This window comes from Crassostrea angulata, chromosome 9 (assembly GCF_025612915.1).
Source record: "Crassostrea angulata isolate pt1a10 chromosome 9, ASM2561291v2, whole genome shotgun sequence".
Lineage (NCBI taxonomy): Eukaryota > Metazoa > Mollusca > Bivalvia > Ostreida > Ostreidae > Magallana > Magallana angulata.
Window position 1 is genome coordinate 36878613 of NC_069119.1, and position 20579 is coordinate 36899191.

The 20579-nt window shown below is 33.2% G+C and overlaps 2 pseudogenes; one reads left to right on the forward strand and one right to left on the reverse strand.

The window, feature by feature from the left end:
- The window catches only part of LOC128162321 (plasminogen-like), a 47680-nt pseudogene extending 46731 nt beyond the window's left edge, over positions 1-949 (forward strand).
- Positions 950-11269: 10320 nt separating this feature from the next.
- Positions 11270-15787, reverse strand: LOC128162322 (uncharacterized; annotated as a pseudogene).
- Between the last annotated feature and the right edge of the window lie 4792 nt (positions 15788-20579).

Genomic DNA, 20579 nt, shown 5'->3' on the forward strand with positions numbered 1-20579 from the left:
ATCATTCTGAAAATGCTTATTGTTTCCCCCCTAGATTTTTGCTTTGAGGTATAAAAAGTTAATTCATCGCTTAATAAGTTCATATACATACACATATCTTTTTTAAAAAGTGCCGACGTCAGTTCAATCACAATTGACCTGTGTTGTTTAATTCATTTCATTTTTTTTCTCTAGGAAAATTACTGTAGAAATCCGAGCAATCACAACGGGACGTGGTGTTACACGATGGACCCGGACAGTCGGTGGGAGGACTGTGATATCCCCAAGTGTTGATTCAGCATAAAATGACAAAAATTTGTACTTTGAAATATGTACCTTTGTTTTGGCATCACATAGGCTTTTAATTTACATAAGGACGTACTTTTTAAGTTGATTTATTCATTTCAATACATTTTATAGTTATTTCTGACTATCAAATTAAAAATGTATCGTGTCTTTATTCGCATTATCCGGTATTTATATTAAGGACTAGATCTAGAGACAATAAGCCAACGTCTCCTTATTTTTCAAAAAAGATAGAAAGGGTATACTTTTTACCTGTTTTGATGTTTTGTGTTGTTTGAATTTTTTTCTCTCAGAATTTGAATCATATAATTACACCGTTACTCTTCAAAAACAACCTTTAAAAAGACGCACATTTGTGTCGGGGCATTAGCTCTTAAATATACTCTATCGTACATACAGGAATAGACTGTTAATAAAACTAATTATCATACTGTGTTGTGTGGAAAAGGAAAGACTATCAGTAAAACGATGCTGTTATTTTTACAACATCGAAAAAACAAGGGAAGACAGTCAAACGGTGTTGTTATATGAACTGCATCGTACGAAGAAAGGGAAAACTAAAACCATGTTGTTCTATAAGGCTTTCAGTAAAACTGTTACATTATATCTGCTGCTGTTATATGTACTATATCGTAGAGACAAGGGAATACAATCACTAAAACCATGCTGTTATTATTTTGTTAATCGTGCGGACAAGAAAATTCTCTCGGTAAATCTATGCTGTAATATTTATTGCATCGTGCGGTCAACCGTAGTCTGAATGTTACAAAAAGTATGCATTGCAAAAATAATCCACCAAAGAAAAGAAGAAAAAAAAAACCCATTATGATGGATGATTTAATTCAAAGTAAAGGCACTGACGAGTGCTTGTTGAATTAAAATAAAGTTATTTCTCAAAATATTTTTACAAACTGTTTTATCATTCATATTATCATAGAAAACAATTAACTTTGGAAACTAAATGCAAAGAAAAAAAACTTCTTTAAACTAACAACCAACAGAACATTGAGGCACTCAGAAGTACTTACTCAATAGATCATTCGTAGAATTGTTTGCCAGGGACACTTGGTAAGAGGAAACCAGAGTTTCAGGATGGGAAATGAAGAAGATTGACGCCATCAGCACGACAGGGAAATGTTTAGTTCCGTCAACGAGACTCCAGTAATGCACAAAACAATATTGAAATGTATATTTTAGTTGAGCTCTTGCTATAATAACTTAAGAAATTTCGGGAGGTTTGTTTACGATCGAGGTTTAAATATAAAACAGCGTCATACATTGACGGATTGATTAAACCTTCAAATGAAAAAAAAGAAATTGATAAAATACAAAATCATTTATATTGATTAACAGGGAACGTCCACAAATATTTGAAATATAACAAATAATCTAAAACTAGAGCCGAGCTCGTTGCAAAGCAACGAGTAGGTCTTCCGTCGCAACTTCGTGTCGCAAAAGGATTGTCCATCAGTCTGACTAAAACACCCCCTTCTCCTGACACTTGTCAGAGCCTGACAGACCCTGTATTGATAAAAGGTCATCTTTACACGACCATTTCTTCTTACCAATTAGAGCTTTAGAAAATTGATTGGAACTCTTCAAATGGAGACAAAAAAGATAAATTCATGCCTGTTTTCTATGTAACCTCTAAATTGAGTATTGCACCACTCCTTAAACAGATAAAGGCATATCTTTGCTAAGTAGGTGTTTATTTAGATTGTATGCAAATGTGGAGGTCAAGTGGAGATAGTCTGTTATTGATACAGGTCTATCAGAATCTTGCGAGTGTAAGGAGAAGGGAAATGGTTTTTAATGATACTGGATTATCAATATGATAATAGTAAGTTCAAGATACCGAAAACGAGACTCAATTTCAAAGTATTATTTTCATACCAGGCAAGTTCTTCGTTTAACTTACTTCAAGTTTAGGATAACATTAAAAAGTACATCATTTATGTACATGTATATAATTAATTTAAGTATAATAAAAGTGTGGATGTGGCGGTGGGGGAAATGACCCAAAAATCAATTTTCTAAGCGTTAACTTAAGGGAAATTTTGGTTGAGAGAAAGGGGGGCATTGTTCCCACTGGACCATCTAAAAGGTACTGTTAGCAAGCTCACAAATGATATCCCCACTAAGAAAGGAGTCATTACTCACGTATTTCTCTATTAGAGAATAGTGGATGGTTCTTTTTTTTTAGCGAGTCAGACAAGGCAGGGTATATTTACAGGTCACAAGTATTCTTTATGTCAAACTTAAGCTTTTACTCATTTTCATTAATACAAGATATGACACATGTTTAATATGACTTTGAACTTGCGCAACTGACCATGGGCCAAGTTCATGACACATCATCGGTCATCAGGAATCTTTACATGAAATAGAAACTCCCAATGTTTCTCCTTAAATGACTTAGGGACAAATCATTACACACCCTCAGGTCATAAGCAATCTTTGTGTGAAGTAAGAAATTCCAAAGTGGACCGGAAACAAATTTTGCACTTTTCCTGCCAGTAACCTTTACTTTGTCCAAATGACCTTGGGTTTAGCTCATGATGCTTCGTTAGGTAATGAGTAATATTTGTACGAAGTAAGAACACTTCCAATGTTTTTCCATCAGAAAGATATAGACCGGACACGACGTACGGACGGACAAGGTGTTTTTTATTTAACCCCCCCCCCCTCAATTTTTTTTCGTGGGGTATAAAAATCCTTTTCGCCCGTTTTGTGCGGCACAAAAAAAGACCTATATTTTTCAATTATTTCTATCATATCACATATAAATATACATGTAAATGTATGATTTGTATGCATATTTGAGTTCTTCTCATCATCGTCGGAAAGGATAAGAAACCCTTGGGGTCCAATAATGTCTTTTCATGGGCATTTGTCAATTTGCATCACTAAATGATTTCCAAGCGGTAAGCCATCAAAGCTTTTGAGATGTTACATGTAGATATTGAATTTCTATAGATTTATATTTAAGGTTAGGAAAAACAACACTTTTTATACAGTAAAAAAAAATCTAAAATAGCTTTATGTACGCGTACCCATAAATAAGAAGATGTAGCGAAAGCTATAAAGACTTTATTTCTTTTGTTCTAGACTTTTTCAGAGTTAACAAGCTACAAGTTAACAATCTCCCATTTTGACAAGCTAGATTAAAAATAAAATATTCAGCTGAGTTTTAGGTCACTTAATCTGCATTACAACCTCATACTACACAACTTCAATGATTTTTTTTTATCAATTTGCATATAACAATAAGTAAAATCCCCAAGAACAAATATGTATCGCAATTAAATGCATACATTTTTGGAATGCAGAAAAGTCGCTATATTATAGTCTGCAAGTCAATTGAACTACTCCAATTATTTCAAAGAAATAAGAAACTGTCGACACTTGCAGTACTCTGATGATTTAATGACGATCGACCGACTTTATTGCTTAATGTAGTCGTATATCATTACTTCTAATCCTGAGAACAAATTTTATTTAATCTTTGACTTAAAACTGTTAACTTAATTCTCAGATTACGATATCGCACCTTTAAGGTGAGGTTGATTGACATCGAATATTTAGACACTTATTGTTTAACAATTGACCGCTGCAGTGAAAGCATCCTTCAATTATTTATCAATTGCTGGTCTGCAGCCCGGGGGCAATATTCTGAGCTATGTGCGCTGACGCGACACGAGATTTTCGGTCGCACGTGGAGCGGATTGACTTAGCATAGACTGACCGAATAAACACACGGGTGGGAAAGTGACATACATTGAGGAGAAAAATGTACACATGTTAAGTAGTCGCCAAAAATAGGTCTTCGCCACATTTGGAAAAAAATAAAGCCCTTGCACTGTGATCAAGAAACCGATAAAATCTAAACAAATCGTGTTTAAAAACTCATGTGAACATTCTAAAAATAATCACTTAATCCCTCAATTCTGGACAATTCTTTTATCGTGTCAGCCTCTACCGCCCATCGCAACTTTTCGGGCCTTTCCGGCAAGCTCGGAAAAACACTTCGAATGTATTACCTAGGCGTCCATGACAACCCCCTTTTTTATAAAACTTGATATAATTACAACACATTTTATGATCTGTTGAGATGTAAGCTATACTTCATTAAAGGTATCAATATACAATAAAATATAACACAGAAACGACATACAAGACTTCTTACCGATACTTATTCTAATGGGAATTCTAACATCCGGTGATGTTAATACATCGAGGTGTTTTTCCAAACTTGGCGGAAAGGCCAGAGAAGTTGCAATTGCCTCTACCGCATGTGTTAATTTGATATTTGATTTTTTTTTTATCCTGCCTTGAACGCTTGGGGACTGTTTCATTTTCTAAATTCGGCTAAATAATGCTTCCAATTTTGGGTTCTTTCTCTCTCTCTCTCTCATTTTATGTGCAACCTTATGAAGATGTCAACTACTTTCTACGATATCTATAAAACCTCTCAGCAGTATTTAGCGGAAATATTCGTGGGTAAATAAAAAAATCTTGAAATTGAAGTCAATCTTACATGTACCGGTCAAAATCTCGAAAAAACAAATAGTTGGAATCGTCCAAAATATCAATAAAAATGCACGTGTGATAAAGTACATGTAGAAGAACACGAAGCTACCGCGGATCACTTGTCCACTCGCGCGGGATCTCCTTGGCTTCATGTATGTTCTGGGGGTGATCATCATTTTAAGGTTTAATCTTTGTGGTTTTTCGTTGTTTATCTATAACATTATTAGTACATGTATAGTTTTTAGAACATTTTAGAATTACAAATTCACTATTGATTTATGTCTGATGATGTTTCTGATTTGGAATAATATCGCTTTTATCAATTTTTAGAGGGGCTTCTCAATTCACATTCTAATGTTAAATTAAATAAATTGAAGGTGAACAAACTAACTGAAACAGTTCTGTATCTTGTTATTAGATAACCGCTGACCTCTAGGTAGTGCAGCCGCGACCGATTTCCTCGGCCGCGGATGAGGGATCGGATAACTTACGTAATGTTAAAACACACGTAGAGAGCTCAGAACCCAGGAAGATTTACAATGTTTGCAGTATGATGACTAAACTCTAATTAATATAAGTTTTCCCCCTTTAATCCCACAGTTGATCTATCTGTCTGATACTGCTTCAGTTCGAGAATGGCATTGCTTTTATGATTAAACAGAACGATTTCTTATTGACACTCTTTCGTTTAATTCAAATTAAGAAGAGTAAGCTTTAATGTCATTGTGTACGATTCTTGTGTTTGCAGGTAAATAAAATCACATATGACACACGCGATTCTTGTGTATTAGATAACCGCTGACCGCTAGGTAGTCCAGCCGCGACCTTGGCGATCGATTTTCTCGGCCGCGGGCGAGATGGGTTATGTAAATACGCACACAACTAAGAATTTAGGTCGATTTGAAATGCTTGCAGTAAAATGACTCAAATTTAGTTCATGGAAGTTATTATTTTTTTAAATTTAGTTTATGTATCTCACTAGATAAGAAAAAGAACGTTTATATTTTCTCGTTTTTGATTTTCTTAACGGTTGTCCACTATAGGACCTAAACAGAGGTGACTCCAAAAAAGGCTGTAAGAAAAACATGTACACGTATACGTTTTAGACACTTTTTCAAATGAATCAAAGCATCCCGTATATGCTGGTACACTTTCAGCTGTTAATTTATGTACATTATGCGCACAAAGACGATTCGCTTACTTGCCAAATGAATACAGGTACATGTTAACAAGACAAGCTTTTTACACTCATATTACGCATTGCCGGTACAAAATAATTTTGTAACGACATTGATAACACAATAATGAACAACTTTTCTATCGACAGCTATAGCGAAATATTAACCATTTTTGAGTTATAAAACGAAAACTGTTAAGGGCTCTAGACCCCTAATTTAAGGGGCCAGCCCTTTTTCAATGGTGTCAAGTAAAAGCCCTTGATATTTTGCACATATTTTGTTCTATATGTGTTGTAGGAAAATTTTAAACTAAAGAGCTACTTAACAAAAACACAACCAAATATCGGCATTTTTTGAAACACAAATTCAAATTAATTTTTTGAAACTTTAAAGGAGGAAAATTGTAAAAACAAAAATCGGAGGACAACGTTCAAACTCTCTATTTTTAAGATTTGTGACTTTGTAACACATGCTGTGAGCGGTTTCAGAGCCTATGCGTGCACAAGAATGCCTATATTTTTCGGAAAAAGGGGAATAACTCGGTACCGGAAGTGTCGATTTCAACGATTTTCCGTAGATATTGAGAAATAGTAACTACCAATAAGCTCTAAAAATTTGAACTTTATAGGACAACAAACAAACAGGATATTTGAGTTTAAAAAAACGTCTAGAAGAAAAAAAAGAATAAAAAGAATTATCAACAGAATCAGTACAAGGTCTTCCGTTGAAAACGGAAGACCTTAACAAATTCCAAAAAACTAGTCAAATATTTGCGTTTATCAATACATTTGAAACCATTTTGAAAATGAAATGAAACAAGTGAATGCAAAAAAGAAATCAAAGAAAGGTGTGATGTATTCAATCTTGACCTAGAAAATTTACGCGAAAAATTCAATGCTCAGGCACAGTCAATAAGACAGATGAGGGAAAGCTTGAACTCCCTTCAATACATGGCAGGTAATGCTTTAACTTTGGCAAACCAGACACAACAATACTCGCAGAAGAGTAATATTAAATTTCTACAATAGAACGAAACACAGAACGAAGATCTCCGGGACATACTGTGCCGCATCATAGAGGGGGTAGGGGCGCACCCAGACCAGTAATCAGCTAATTCCGCGATACCGATACAAAGATCCGGATTATAAAGAACTGCTCGGCCGAAAAAGTAAAAAAACACTTCATCATACATGATCATCTGACTCCGCTGAATGCCAAGCTGATCCGTGACCTTAAGGATGATTCCAGGATACATTCAACCTGGTATTACAATGGCAAAGTGTTTGCGTTGGACAACGAGGAAAATAGACATAATTTCGACATCCTGGATGACATAACCGAGAAACTAAGGCAACGGCGCTAACTTTTATTTTGTGTATGTTTTGTCAATTGCGGAGTCGCAAAAACATTTTGTGAGATCGGGATCGGAAAACGATACACGCTTCGGGTTTGATGTTTGTTTATTTACAGTTGGTATGGAAGGTGAGAGTCTGGGTGCGAGAGTGCTTTTCATTTTCTTTTTCAAGTAAACTCCAATATAACTGGATGCATATAGCAGTGGTAAGTGGTTGCTTACAGTTTTTCCTTTCTGATCATTTATATATGACATTTGTTTATCTTTCTCCGTTTGAAAATGGTTGATTCTATAAAGATTGCCACAGTTAATTGTCAGGGGTTGGCCACTTTATCAAAACGTCAAGATGTTTTAAACTTTTATAAAACCAAAGGTTATTCTATCATATGTTTGCAAGATACACACTTTATTCCCGAATTTGAGCAATGTATAGAAGCCATGTGGGGCTACAAATGTTACTTCAACTCTTACAAATCAAATGCAAGAGGTGTCTCTATATTTTTTAATAATAACTTCGAATTTAAAGTTCACCAAGAAAGAAAGGAAAAAGCAGGAAATTTAATAGCATTGGACCTAACAATTGAGGGAAATATGGTTACTTTGATTGATATATATGGTCCAAACACAGATAGTCCTGAGTTTTACGAGTATGTTCGTGAGATTTTTTTAGAACTGGATAATGAATTTTTTATACTTGTTGGAGATTTAAATTTTGCGTTAACTCCTGTTATTGATACAAAAAAAATATAATACAATAAATAACCTCAAGGCAAGAGAAAAATTACTTGAAATTATGGATGATCTAAGTCTATTAGACTACTTCCGGACTTTGAATCCTGACAAAAATGTATATACATGGCGTAAAAAAACCCTTAAAACAAGGGCGTTTAGATTATATTTTAATATCTGAAAGTTTGTCCAACACTGTAGAGTCATACACAATTAAACCTGGTTATAGATCAGACCATTCCATTGTCATTGTAGAATTAAAATTGTACTCTTTTAAAAGGGGACATGGGCTTTGGAAATTCAATAATAGTTTACTTCTTGATAAAAAATATGTACAAACAGTGAAAGAAACCACACAGAACTTCTCTACACAACACTTACAAGGTGATACCGATGAAGTAGACGATAGTTTATTTTTAGAAGTTCTCCTAATGGAAATAAGGGGTGTCACTATTTCTTACTCCTCCCATAGGAAAAAGGAAAGAAACTTGAGAGAAAAGTCATTACTTGAAGAAATATGTAAACTAGAATCTAAGGAAGAAATTAATTTACCTTTAATTGAGGAAAAATGTCATTATTAGAAAATATACGTAAAGAAAAGATGAAAGGACATAAGATTAGGTCTAGGGATAAATGGGTAGAAGAAGGGGAAAAACCCACTAGATACTTCTGTAATTTAGAAAACCGTAATTATTTAAATAAAACAATTAAAAAGTTGAAAATTGATAGAATTGGTATGATCCATGACCAGGCACTTATACTTGATGAAGTAAACAATTTTTACCAAAGTATATATACAGAAAAAGATTCAGAACTCTTAGATTTGGATCTTGAAGATATTATTCAAAATTATGAAGTTCCAAAATTGGACAAATGTCTATCGGAGTTGCTAGACAAAGAGATAACTGAAAAAGAAATTTTTGTTGTTTTAAAAAATATGAAAAATAATAAATCACCTGATAGTGATGATTATACTGCTGAGTTTTTTTAAGTTCTTTTGGGTAGACCTAAAAAAAACTATACTGAACTCAATAACATGTATTTTCTCCAAGAAAGAACTTCCTATATCTCAGCGTTTAGGAATTATTTCATGTCTACCAAAAGGGGATAAACCCAGACAATACTTAAAACACTGGCGGCCTATTACACTATTAAATGTTATCTATAAACTTATTTCAGGTTGTCTTAGTTATAGAATAAGATCTACTTTGGATATTCTTATCTCTGATACCCAGTCAGGTTTTATAAAAGAAAGATTCATTGGAGAAAATACAAGGATTATTTATGACTTAATGCACTATACTGAACATAAAAAAATTCCAGGACTGTTGGTCCTAATTGATTTTGAAAAAGCTTTTGGTTCTATTTCTTGGTCATTTACTTATAAAGTCTTGAACTTTTTGGTTTTGGTAATTATATAATCCAGTGGGTTAAAATATTAAACACAAATTTTAAGGCTTCAGTGTTGCAAAGTGTCTTTTTATCTAAATACCTCTCTATCGAAAGAGGTTGTAGACAGGGAGACCCTATTGCAACCTATTTATTCCTCCTTTGTGCTGAAAAACTTTCAATTCTTATTAAACAAAACCATAAAATAAAGGGTATTACAATAGGCAGCAAAGAACATGAAATAAGTCAATATGCAGATGACACATCTCTTATTTTGGATGGTTCACCTACTTCACTATTTGCATCTTTAGATACTCTAGACTTTTATTCAAACATTTCTGGGTTGAAAAAAAATAGTTCAAAAACAAAAATTATATGGATTGGCTCAAAAAAAATCTCAAATCAGGTTTTTCACCACACAAGATGGAAACTAGACTGGGGCTCAACAACTTTTAGTTTATTGGGTATTAACTTTTCTGTCGATCTTGAAAAAAATACTGAGTTAAATTACTCTACACAGATTCCAAAAATTAAAAGCATGCTTCAACAATGGAAAAGAAGAAACCTTACACCAATTGGACGTGTGACGGTAGTAAAATTTCTAGTTATTCCAAAAATCAACCATTTATTTATGTCTTTACCTACTTCTAAAGAGGTAATCACTACATTGAACAAAGATATTTTTGAATTTTTTTGGAATACCAAATGTGATAAAATAAAACGTGCAGTAGTTATTCAAGATAATCAAAAAGGAGGTTTAAAAATGTTGGATATTAACAAGTTTATTATGTCATTAAAATGTTCATGGATTAGAAGATGTTTGACATAGCTCATGGACTTCTATATTGAAGGCCATTAATGGTGAAGACTTTGTCAACTGGTTACTTGATTTTGGTGATGCATTTATTACTGAATGTGTTATTCCCAAAAATAATAATTTTTGGAAAGATGTATTTAAATCAATGCTCTATGTTATAGAATCTTTTGATGATAATTATACTGAAGAAAGCATTTTTTTATGCCTATTTGGTATAATAGTCATATTAGAGTTGGTTTGAAAACATTGTTTATAAAAAAATGGTACAAAAAAGGTGTAAAGGTCATCAATGACTTTCTAGATGATAATGGAAATTTTTTGTCACATGTAAGTTTTGGAAAAAAAAATTGATTTGCATATTTGTACAATGCAATACAACAGTATAGTTAGTGCTATATCAACATATCTAAAATCCTTTCTACCGGTACATATCAAATGTTTATTCAAGAGATCCTTTACCCCATATATTCCATTATATTACAAACCTTTTCTTTTGCAAAACAAATGTACAAAACCTATCTACAAACAACTTATTGCCTGTAAATTAACCCCAACTGCAATACCAAAGTGGAACTCAGAATTGGTACAATATGGAGTAGAAATTTGTGTTTATGATGCTTTTAATGTATGTTTTAAGACAACCAATGACTCATCTATTCAATGGTTACAATACAGATTACTTCATAAAATTCTTCCTGTAAAACTATTATTTGAAAAAAATCAATGTTGTATCTTCTAATTGCTGTTCCTTTTGTGAATGTGATGTTGAGACAACCCAACATGTTTTTATAAGCTGTGAAAAAATATCAACAATTTGGTGCAACCTAAGCATGCATATTTACCAATATACTTCTATACGCATTGGTTTCAATGCTATTAATATTTTACTGGGTGAACTCCCATTGTCAAAAGACAATAAAGTTGTAAACTTTATAATTTTGTGTACAAAACAATATATATTTTGTTGTCTTAAAAAAGATATACTGCCTAGTTTATCAGGGCTGTTGTTTTATCTATATAACAAATACAAAGTTGAAAAATATATTTCATGTCAGAAATTTCAAATGCAAAAGTTTACCAACAACTGGCATGTATGGAAACATATATTTGATACAATTCAATAATTTTTCATCTTTTGTTTCTTCTTTGGTTATTATTAATATTAACTAATTATCATTATTAAACAATCAACCACTGCCAAATCTGGGTGAATGTGAGCATGAATGTGTGAGTGGATGAATCAAAAATGGCTTTGAATTATATTATTAAAATGTTTGTATGCATATGAAAAAATAATAAATAAAAAAAAAAATAAATAAATTTGAAACCAAAAACATTCAAAATAAACATCAAATATTATTAAGAATTCGTTCTACAAAAATAGTCAACCAATACAGCTGACTTAAATTTACGATTCAAACAAATCACGCCTGCATGCTAACAAACATCAATTCTTAATAAAATGTACAAACTAAAGCTGAACATGATCCATAAAACGAAATCAAATTTGTTTGTGCTTTTTGTTTTATACTTAATAGGGCATGGTCATCATTTTCGTCAATTCTAATTTTCCTATTTCTATTGTTTACAATGCTTTAGTAATGCATTTCTAATAATTAACCAAAATTGGTGTGTCCTTCGTAGATTTATAAGTACAAGTACGTATTTATAAGCACTGCACACAATTTTTGTGATGTAAACAAAGTTATGTTTATATTGGTTCAATATACCAGTAATATACCATATACCAGTTCTATTACAAGCTGATTTTTCTGTTTGCGTATTCGTTTTAACATTAAGTCGTTGCTTTTTCCCCCATGGACACTTTCTGGTAAAAGGAGGAATATTTAGGGTGGCTTTCTTATCAGTGAGCAAATATCTTATTGTAAAACCTCTGTCAACCATTATTTATGTCATCACCCTCTTCCACAAAATGCAAAAACCCTGAATCTTCTGTAATAAATCTATCAGACACATTACCACCATAAAGTTTTGAAACAAAAGTAAAATTCCCTGCTGGTAAAATAGCTAGCAAACATCGAGCTTTGTTTTTAGACGTATATGTACTACACATGTTTGTAGCTGCTTGAGCATGCAGTTGGAGATCTTGGTCGTTGTAAAAAAAAATTCAGTACAAATTATAATTGCACATGTATTAGGGTACTGCTTTCTAAAGGATAATGGCATATACTTCTTTACTTGTCTCCGAGATGGCCATCTCAAAAAATCTCAAATGCATTCGACATAAAAGTTACCAAGTAATAAAAATCTGGGAAGCCCTACTTTTAGATACTCCAAACAGATCAGCAATACAAAACTCAAATACACATAAACGCGAACAAGTGAAAGAATAAATTCCTGATAAAAAGATAATTTCTTGATGGACCAGGTTTTCCATGTCTGTTCCTCTGGTAATTTTTCTCCTGAGCACTGGGTGGACCTGACCATTTTTTTGATGCTGAACACTTGGCAGCTAAGATATTGAAAATACCCAATAGCATAGCAAGTGATGGTAACCCTGTATACAACTTAACATTCTCATTATTTTTAGCTCACCTGAGCTGAAAGCTCAAGTGAGCTATTCTGATCTGTCGTCCGTCTGTCCGTCCGTCTGTCTGTCCGTCTGTTATCTTCTTTTACATTTTGAACGTCTACTCCTAAACCGCTTGGCCAATTTAAACCAAATTTGGCACAACGCATCCTTATGGGAAGGCAAATATAAATTGCACAAATAAAAGACCGATCTTTATTTCGAGCGGAGACAACCTTGAAACTGTAGAAAAAAGGGAGTGCATTTTTAAAAAATCTTCTCAAGAACTCCTGAATCTCTACATAATGGTTGATGAATACAACGTGTTTTGTTAACATTTTCAGTATAAACGGAGATTGTTTTCGCTGCTAGAAATATATAAGTTTATATATATTATGAAAAAAAAAAACATTGTGCTCTTTCTATGTTTTAGTGCATGTTTCTTTTGTTGTAATTGATTACAATTTTCTCTTTACTAACCATATTTGAGTGTCAAGTTTCGAATTAAAAGCAAGATACAGAGCTTTGCACACAGAATTAGCTGAGGCCATGCTTTTGTTCATTTACATTTTAAATGCTGAATAGGAAATACCAAGTTTGAAAATCAAAAGTTTAATGTAATAAAATATTGTGAACAAAAAATAGACTCAAATCTAGAAGAATTGTGAGCTCTGTATCTTGCTTATAATTCTACGATTGACGCTGAAATTTTGATTGATCACTAAAAATGTCTTGCTAAACGTTTAATACCTAAAGTACAGGACTATTAAAAGGACATTGGTGAGCTGAAAGCTCAAGGGAGCTATTCTGATCACATTTTGTCTGTCGTCTGTCTGTAAACTTTTTTACATTTTGAACTTCTTCTCTAAAACCGCTTGGCCAATTTAATGGTTTTTCAGACACAAATAAATAAAAACGACCTCTTTATACCAGTTTAAAACATTACTGTTACGGGAATAAAAGTATTATCGCTATTCGTAAAAAAATATTACAGCAGAAAATCATCTTGATTTGTAGACATTTGTTATTGTTGATTTTGAATAAAGATGAAAATAAAGGGTGAGCCTTAGTGAAATAGAGTGATATGCCTGTCAATACATTGCAGTTGGAAGCTAATTGAGATGGGGCTGGACCTTATCAGAAATCTTGACGAGCGAAAAAAAAGGAAAGGGTTTTTAGTACGGCTAGGTCTAACTTTGCAAAAAAAAGTTGGTTGGGGGGCACACCCGGTTCCGACGCCTATGCATGGATTATAATAGTTCTTTAACATATAACATGACAAGATTTTTCATTCAAGCGTATTCATCGATCAAGTGAGTAAGGTTATAAAACGTCACACGAGTTCACACCTGGTAAACAACAATCGTTTATAATGAAGAACACCAATCAGACTTTTGAATATTTTTAATTTGAGCACATTGAGGTACAATTTCCTTTTTTCACATATAGGAATTTTTTTAATAATTATAATAACTAGGTAGTAGTTGAAGACGAAAATGTACCTATATGCATTCTCTCATATACAATTTGATAGTTTATAAAAGAAGAGGGCATATTACCGAAAATAAAGGGAATTTGAAGTTAACAGTGTACCTCTACCCAAAATTTAGTTTTAAATCTTGCATAGGATCTTGTTTTTGGTAAGAATAGTATTTCATAAAGGTACAAAGATTAAGTTAAGTTAAGTTGTCAAAGATTAAGTGTAGGAAAATGAGTAAATAATTGGAAAACTTCATGGTATTTATTTTTAGTTTTTCTACCGAGGGGCCTTATGGCACACTATCCTATGAACACACATATAAATCCATTGTTGCTCAGGTGAGCGATGTGGCCCCATGGGCCTCTTGTTGGTAACAGTCTCAATAAAACATTTTCTTAAAAGAGTGGTCTTGTCATCAAGTTTTGCTTGAAGTTGGTGGATTTGATCAGACATTATGTTGATATCATACATGGTCATTTCCGTTTGCACTGCTGTATCCTGGACGTTCACATCAGTAGAACCTGGTGATGTACCAGTAACATAACGATGATCGAGGAAGGGAGGATTCTAACACATTCCACTCTCTTCACATGCTTCACACCTGGAAACATATAATTTTATTATGAGAATGAATAAAGTAATACAGCAGGTATGGTAACACTTTTTCTAATTCTTTGAAACTCGAAGCTTAAATTCAGAGTTTAATAAATATATCAAAAGTAAGGTTTAAAAATATGAAGTTGTTTCCTAGTACTCATTTTTATTGCAATTTAAATAATTAAATAACAGTTGAAATATGTATGATAACAGGCAAGAAAGCATGTTTTTGATTGATAAGTAATTAGTTTACCCTCAGATCTATCATGCCTTGTGTTGATTTCATATTCCTCAGCAACGTAGGGGATGTTGTCTTCTTCATAATGACGAAGAAGTACATATGTATGCCACTATCTGTTGAAGTTTCATCCTCATCACTGATATCATCTGACATCTGGATAAAGTTGCTGGTTTCCCTGTTATATCAATTTCATTTTAGAAAAGGGATAGCTAATATTTTAACAATCAAGAATTAAATGATAGTGTTAAACAATTTTTACATTAACAAACTGTCAGAGAAAATCCTAAGCATTTGACGTGAAAACAGCTGAATTTATACTCATGATACTCATCACATTCTATGGATAAACACTGAGCTTGGAAGAAAGAACTGTCGTCTGCTAGCTCATTATAAGTTTGCCAATATTCAACAGTCCATATTATCTTATAATGAGTTATTCATTAACAGATATACCTAGTATAAGACGATTTCTTGAAATTGTTGTATTGAAATAAATTTTAATGTCGAAGTAATTGAGCCGGGCTCAAAATGGCAAGAACAAATTTTTGTATATTTGTTTGGCACCCAAGACTTCTATCGTCTGATGAGCCTTATCCATTGGTTTCTTCTCCTTTGGTCTGACTTTTTAGGCAAAGAATAAAAAGTAATATCTTTCATGTGTGGATATTTATCCAAATCTTGTAGTTTTCTTGTTGAAGATGTGCATTCTGGCACACAGCAATGATAGTCCGGCATAGTTGACAATATCAACAAATATGTCCCACCTTCTGGTTTACTCCGAGACAAAATTTACCTCCGCGCGCGAAGAGCTACGTCAAAGGGGGCTATCTCAAAACAGATGTATTGACATTACGCCATATTTCACCAAACTATGTCAATCGACCCTGCAAAAGAGCCGTACCGCAGTTACCGTGAAAGGGTCTAATGTAATCAACAATTATATAAATATACCCTATGGACATATATTTATAAACATATGTAAACTGTTAAATTGGTTGTAAAATTCATTTTTAAAGCATTTTAAGCATTTCCTGAATGAATACTATGTTGTGGCCTTATTTAAAATTCATGTTTCACATGTGTTTTGATCTGATAATCTGGAATATAGCTGCAAACAAATCATTTGTAGTTTTTACAATTCTGTCAACGTATTAGTCAAAGTTTTCAAATACATGTAATAAAAAAAGGATTAAAGTTCCATAGAAAGGCTGATGTGTTATTTAAAGTTCACATGTAGTTAACAGTCTAATTTGAACTTATATAAAGCAAACGATGCATTCATGTTTATGACATACATATGATATGTTGTTTACTTTTTAGGTGTTTCATCCTCATTCAAGGTAGAAGTAACTGATCCAGTTTTGGAAAAACATTAATAACTGTGGTATAGTATGAACATTAATTTTATTTTATTATGATACAGCAGTAATTTATTCAGCTAATCACTCATTATCAACAATGATATTAGTTGGGTGAATTGACTGATATCTGTATACATGACATTCAAACTTTGATTTAGATGAGATGTAACCTTCCCTGACACTACGTACTGAATGAGGTTCAGCGTAATAACGTATATGTTGATCATATTTAGCTCACCTGAACCGAAGGTTCAAGTTAGCTTTTCTGATCACCCGTTGTCCGTCCTTCCGTCCGTCCGTCCGTCTGTAAACTGTTCACATTTTGACTTCTTCTCAAAACCCACTAGGCCAAATTTAACCAAATCTAGTACAAAGCATCCTTATGGAAAGGGGATTATAAATTGTTAAAATAAAGGGTACAACCCTTTTCAAAAGGGAGATAATTGCGAAACAGTGAGTATAGGGTGCGTGTCTTCAAAAATCTTCTTCTCAAGAACCACTGCACCAGAAATGCCAATATTTACACAAACGGTTGTATATGTAGTGAAGATTCTAAATTGTATAAATCGTGACCCCCGGACCAAATTTGGGGCCCTAGGCAGGGTTCAAAGTTTAACATAGAAATACATAGGAAAAACATGATTTTTGTTCCATTTATTCAACTAAATTGTGCACCAAAAACCTAACTGTGTCTCCCTGATTATTGACATCTCATTGCATAAGTATATGAGGTTGTTTATTCAAGAAATGACGGATGAATACGCTAAGGTGTAAAAATTCACTAAACATTATTTTAGTTTATCGCTTAAATTTAATTTGGATACCGTGCCCGATAAAAATAAAAATTAATATATAAATGTATTTGTTATCGGGCACGGTATCCAAGATAAATATAAGCGATAAATTTATCTTGTGATTTTGTTGCAAGATTGCAGCTAGTTTGGTTGAGCATGATAGATACGACAGATCAACGCACGTGGTGTTGATTTATTTGTAAACAACCATACCATAGATAATCTTGTTTCACACGGGAATTAAATTTAAAAACAAGTATGTTTTATTATAATTAGGGAAACACTGTTTTGTGTTACCCTCGTATACACATGATGAACCCGTAAGATTTGTTCAAAGAGTGTTTAAAGCAGAAAGAAGATTATTTATTTATGAACTTTGAAATTTCTTCGATTTTTGTAACCATGATGAGTTATGATTCATTGTATTACAAATGCATTACTACGTATTTTATAAGGACATATACTGAATATACAATCACATGGTGATGTTAAAATTGCATATAAAATATAGTTGCATATTGTATTATTTATGTACTAATTGTACGTACGACCTAACGCAGACAGCGCGTGCAGGTGTCATAACAGTAATTCAAAACATGGCTGAGGCAAAATAATTCCCGAGTTTTCCTTTGAATTCGGGGAGTTTCCGCACGCGGCAGGAGTTGATTTTTTGATGAGATGAAATACAATGTGTAAGAGGTCTAACTAACCCAGTTTTGTAATAATGCGAGGTCATTTGAATTTTTGATGCGTGTTGTTTCCGGAGGGGGGGGGGGGGGGTTAAAGGCCCAGGCTTGATTTTCAAACACGTGTAACTTGGAGGTAAACAAAGTCTAACACCTTACTGAATGCACGTGTGGATTTTGCTAGAAAATTGGAAATAAAGCGTTGTTTTAAAGGATGTCAAGAGGATTTTCTCCACTAGAAGTTCGTTTTGAATTTTTAATCTGTATGTAAAGTTGTGCAATTTTGGTAAGAATATATAGTAAAATTTAATACTGTAGTGACACCTGCACGGATCTCCGCGGGCACCCTGGTCGAGGACGAATGTGTCCCGGTGCACGGCGAGGGTATTGTGAACTCTTGTTGATGAACCCATGTTTATGTGTATTTGTATGTTGTCTGCATGGCAATAAATAGTAAACAAAATATTTTTATTATGATATTATTTGATATACGACTATTGGTACTGAAATTTAAATTAATGATGTCAGCTCGAGGCCTTTGTGGGCATTCATGCCTTTGATATGTATAATGAGGACTCTAAATTGTAGAAATCGTGACCCTCAGACCAAAACTGGAACCCCAGGCGGGGTTCAAAGTTTAACATAGAACTACATAGGAAAAATGTTGAAAAATTTTCTTCTCAAGAACTACTGCACCAAAATTGCCAATATTACACAAAAGGTTGTATATATAGTGAAGATTCTAAATTGTAAAAGTCATGACCCCCGGACAAAAAGTGGGGCCCAAGGAGGGGTTTTAATTTTAAGATATATAGGAAATTGTTTTAAAATCTTCTTCTCAAAACTATAATGCAACAGTTTGGGATATTACTATGCATACATGTACACCCTTAAATAATGTAGATTCTAATTTGTAAAAATCGTGACTCCCGGACAAATAATGGGGCACCAAAAAGGGTTCAAAATTTGACTTTTAAAAAATATAAAGGAAACGTTTAAAACTGTTCTTTTCAAGAACTCCAATGTTATAGTTTGTGGAATTACTATGCATGCATCCCTGGCTTATGTTGATTCTTAATTGGTAAAATCGTGACCCCCGGACTGATACTGGGGCCCCAAAAGGGGGTCAAAGTTTATTATAGAAATATAAAGGTAACATGTTAAAAAATCTTCTTCTCTGGAATTACAATGCTTCAATTTGTTAGATTACTAGCATGCATACAATCTTGGATAATGTAGGTTTGATAGTTTTAAAATAGTGACCCCTGGACTAATACTGGGGACCCAAGCTGGATTAAAGTGAAAAGCAGAAGTATATATGGAAAATGTTTAAAAATCTTTTTTCTCGAGAACTACAATGCATCAATTTGTCAGATAACTACGTAAGCATTCTCAAATAGTGTAGATTTGAAATTTTAAAAGCCATGACCCTTGATCTAATACTGGGTCCCAAGAGGTGTTCAAAGTTTAGCATAGAAATATAGAGGAAAATGTTAAACAATCTTTTTCTAGGGAACTATAATGCTTCAGCCTGTGAGATTACTATGCAAGCATCCTTAAATAATGTAAATTCCAAATAAATAAAGCTTTGGCACTGGACTAATACTGGGGCCCCAAGAGGGGTTCAAAGATTAACATAGAAAGATATATTGAAAATGTTTTTTCTCGAGAACTATAATGCTACAGTTTGTGAGATTACTATGCAAAGATCCTCAAATTCTGTAAACTCTTATGTAGTGGAACCAAGAGTTATCTCTTTTGATGTTGTTCTGTACAGTCTTACAGTTATTCCTCTTGATGTGGAACTCTTCTACGTTCAGTTTTTCAGGCTTTGTACAAGCGGTCCCGCCGCAGTGCTACACATTTTCATTCCTATGTTACTATTTATGTTGTTAAAGCCAACTATAAAGCTTGGACCAATACTGGGGCCCCAGAAAGGGGTTCAATGTTTAAAATACAAAAACCATACTCTACGAAATAGAATGTCACAAGGAACTGCTGTTCAGGTGAGCGATGTGGCCCATGGACCTCTTGTCTTTATAACGAATAATTCTGTTATTAGGTAGGTCAGTATACCAATGTGCTTTAATGATTTTGGGGGTAACATAAAGCTTTGTAGGAATATGACTTATAAAGTAATATAAAAGAAAAAAAAAGTAAAAAATCATTAAAATCTTTACACACAAAACAATGCTCTCCATAGTGTAACATTCGAAATATTGAATAAGATTCGAACAAGTTTATAATTATAATACTAGTATTTTTTTTACTTATAAAGAATCAATTATATTACTTATCCATATTTCAATTTGAGGGAAATCGCTACTGTAGCATATTTTTAATCTGCTTTGAACTGGGGAAAAGGACAAATATATTCCTAAAGTAAATGTATTTGTGTTTTGAGGTGAAAATAATTTTAAACTTGATTCCTTGTTACAAACATAATTTAATCGACCTTTGCTTATCAAAGTTTGTTATATAAATCAAACAAACCAACGACTTTCCTGCTGGGTATAAATTTGGTTATTTCTTTTAGTTTTTATCTTGGGTTTTTTTTGTTTAAAAACTTTCATAAAATATCAGTATTTTCAAGGGAGAGATTATTCCT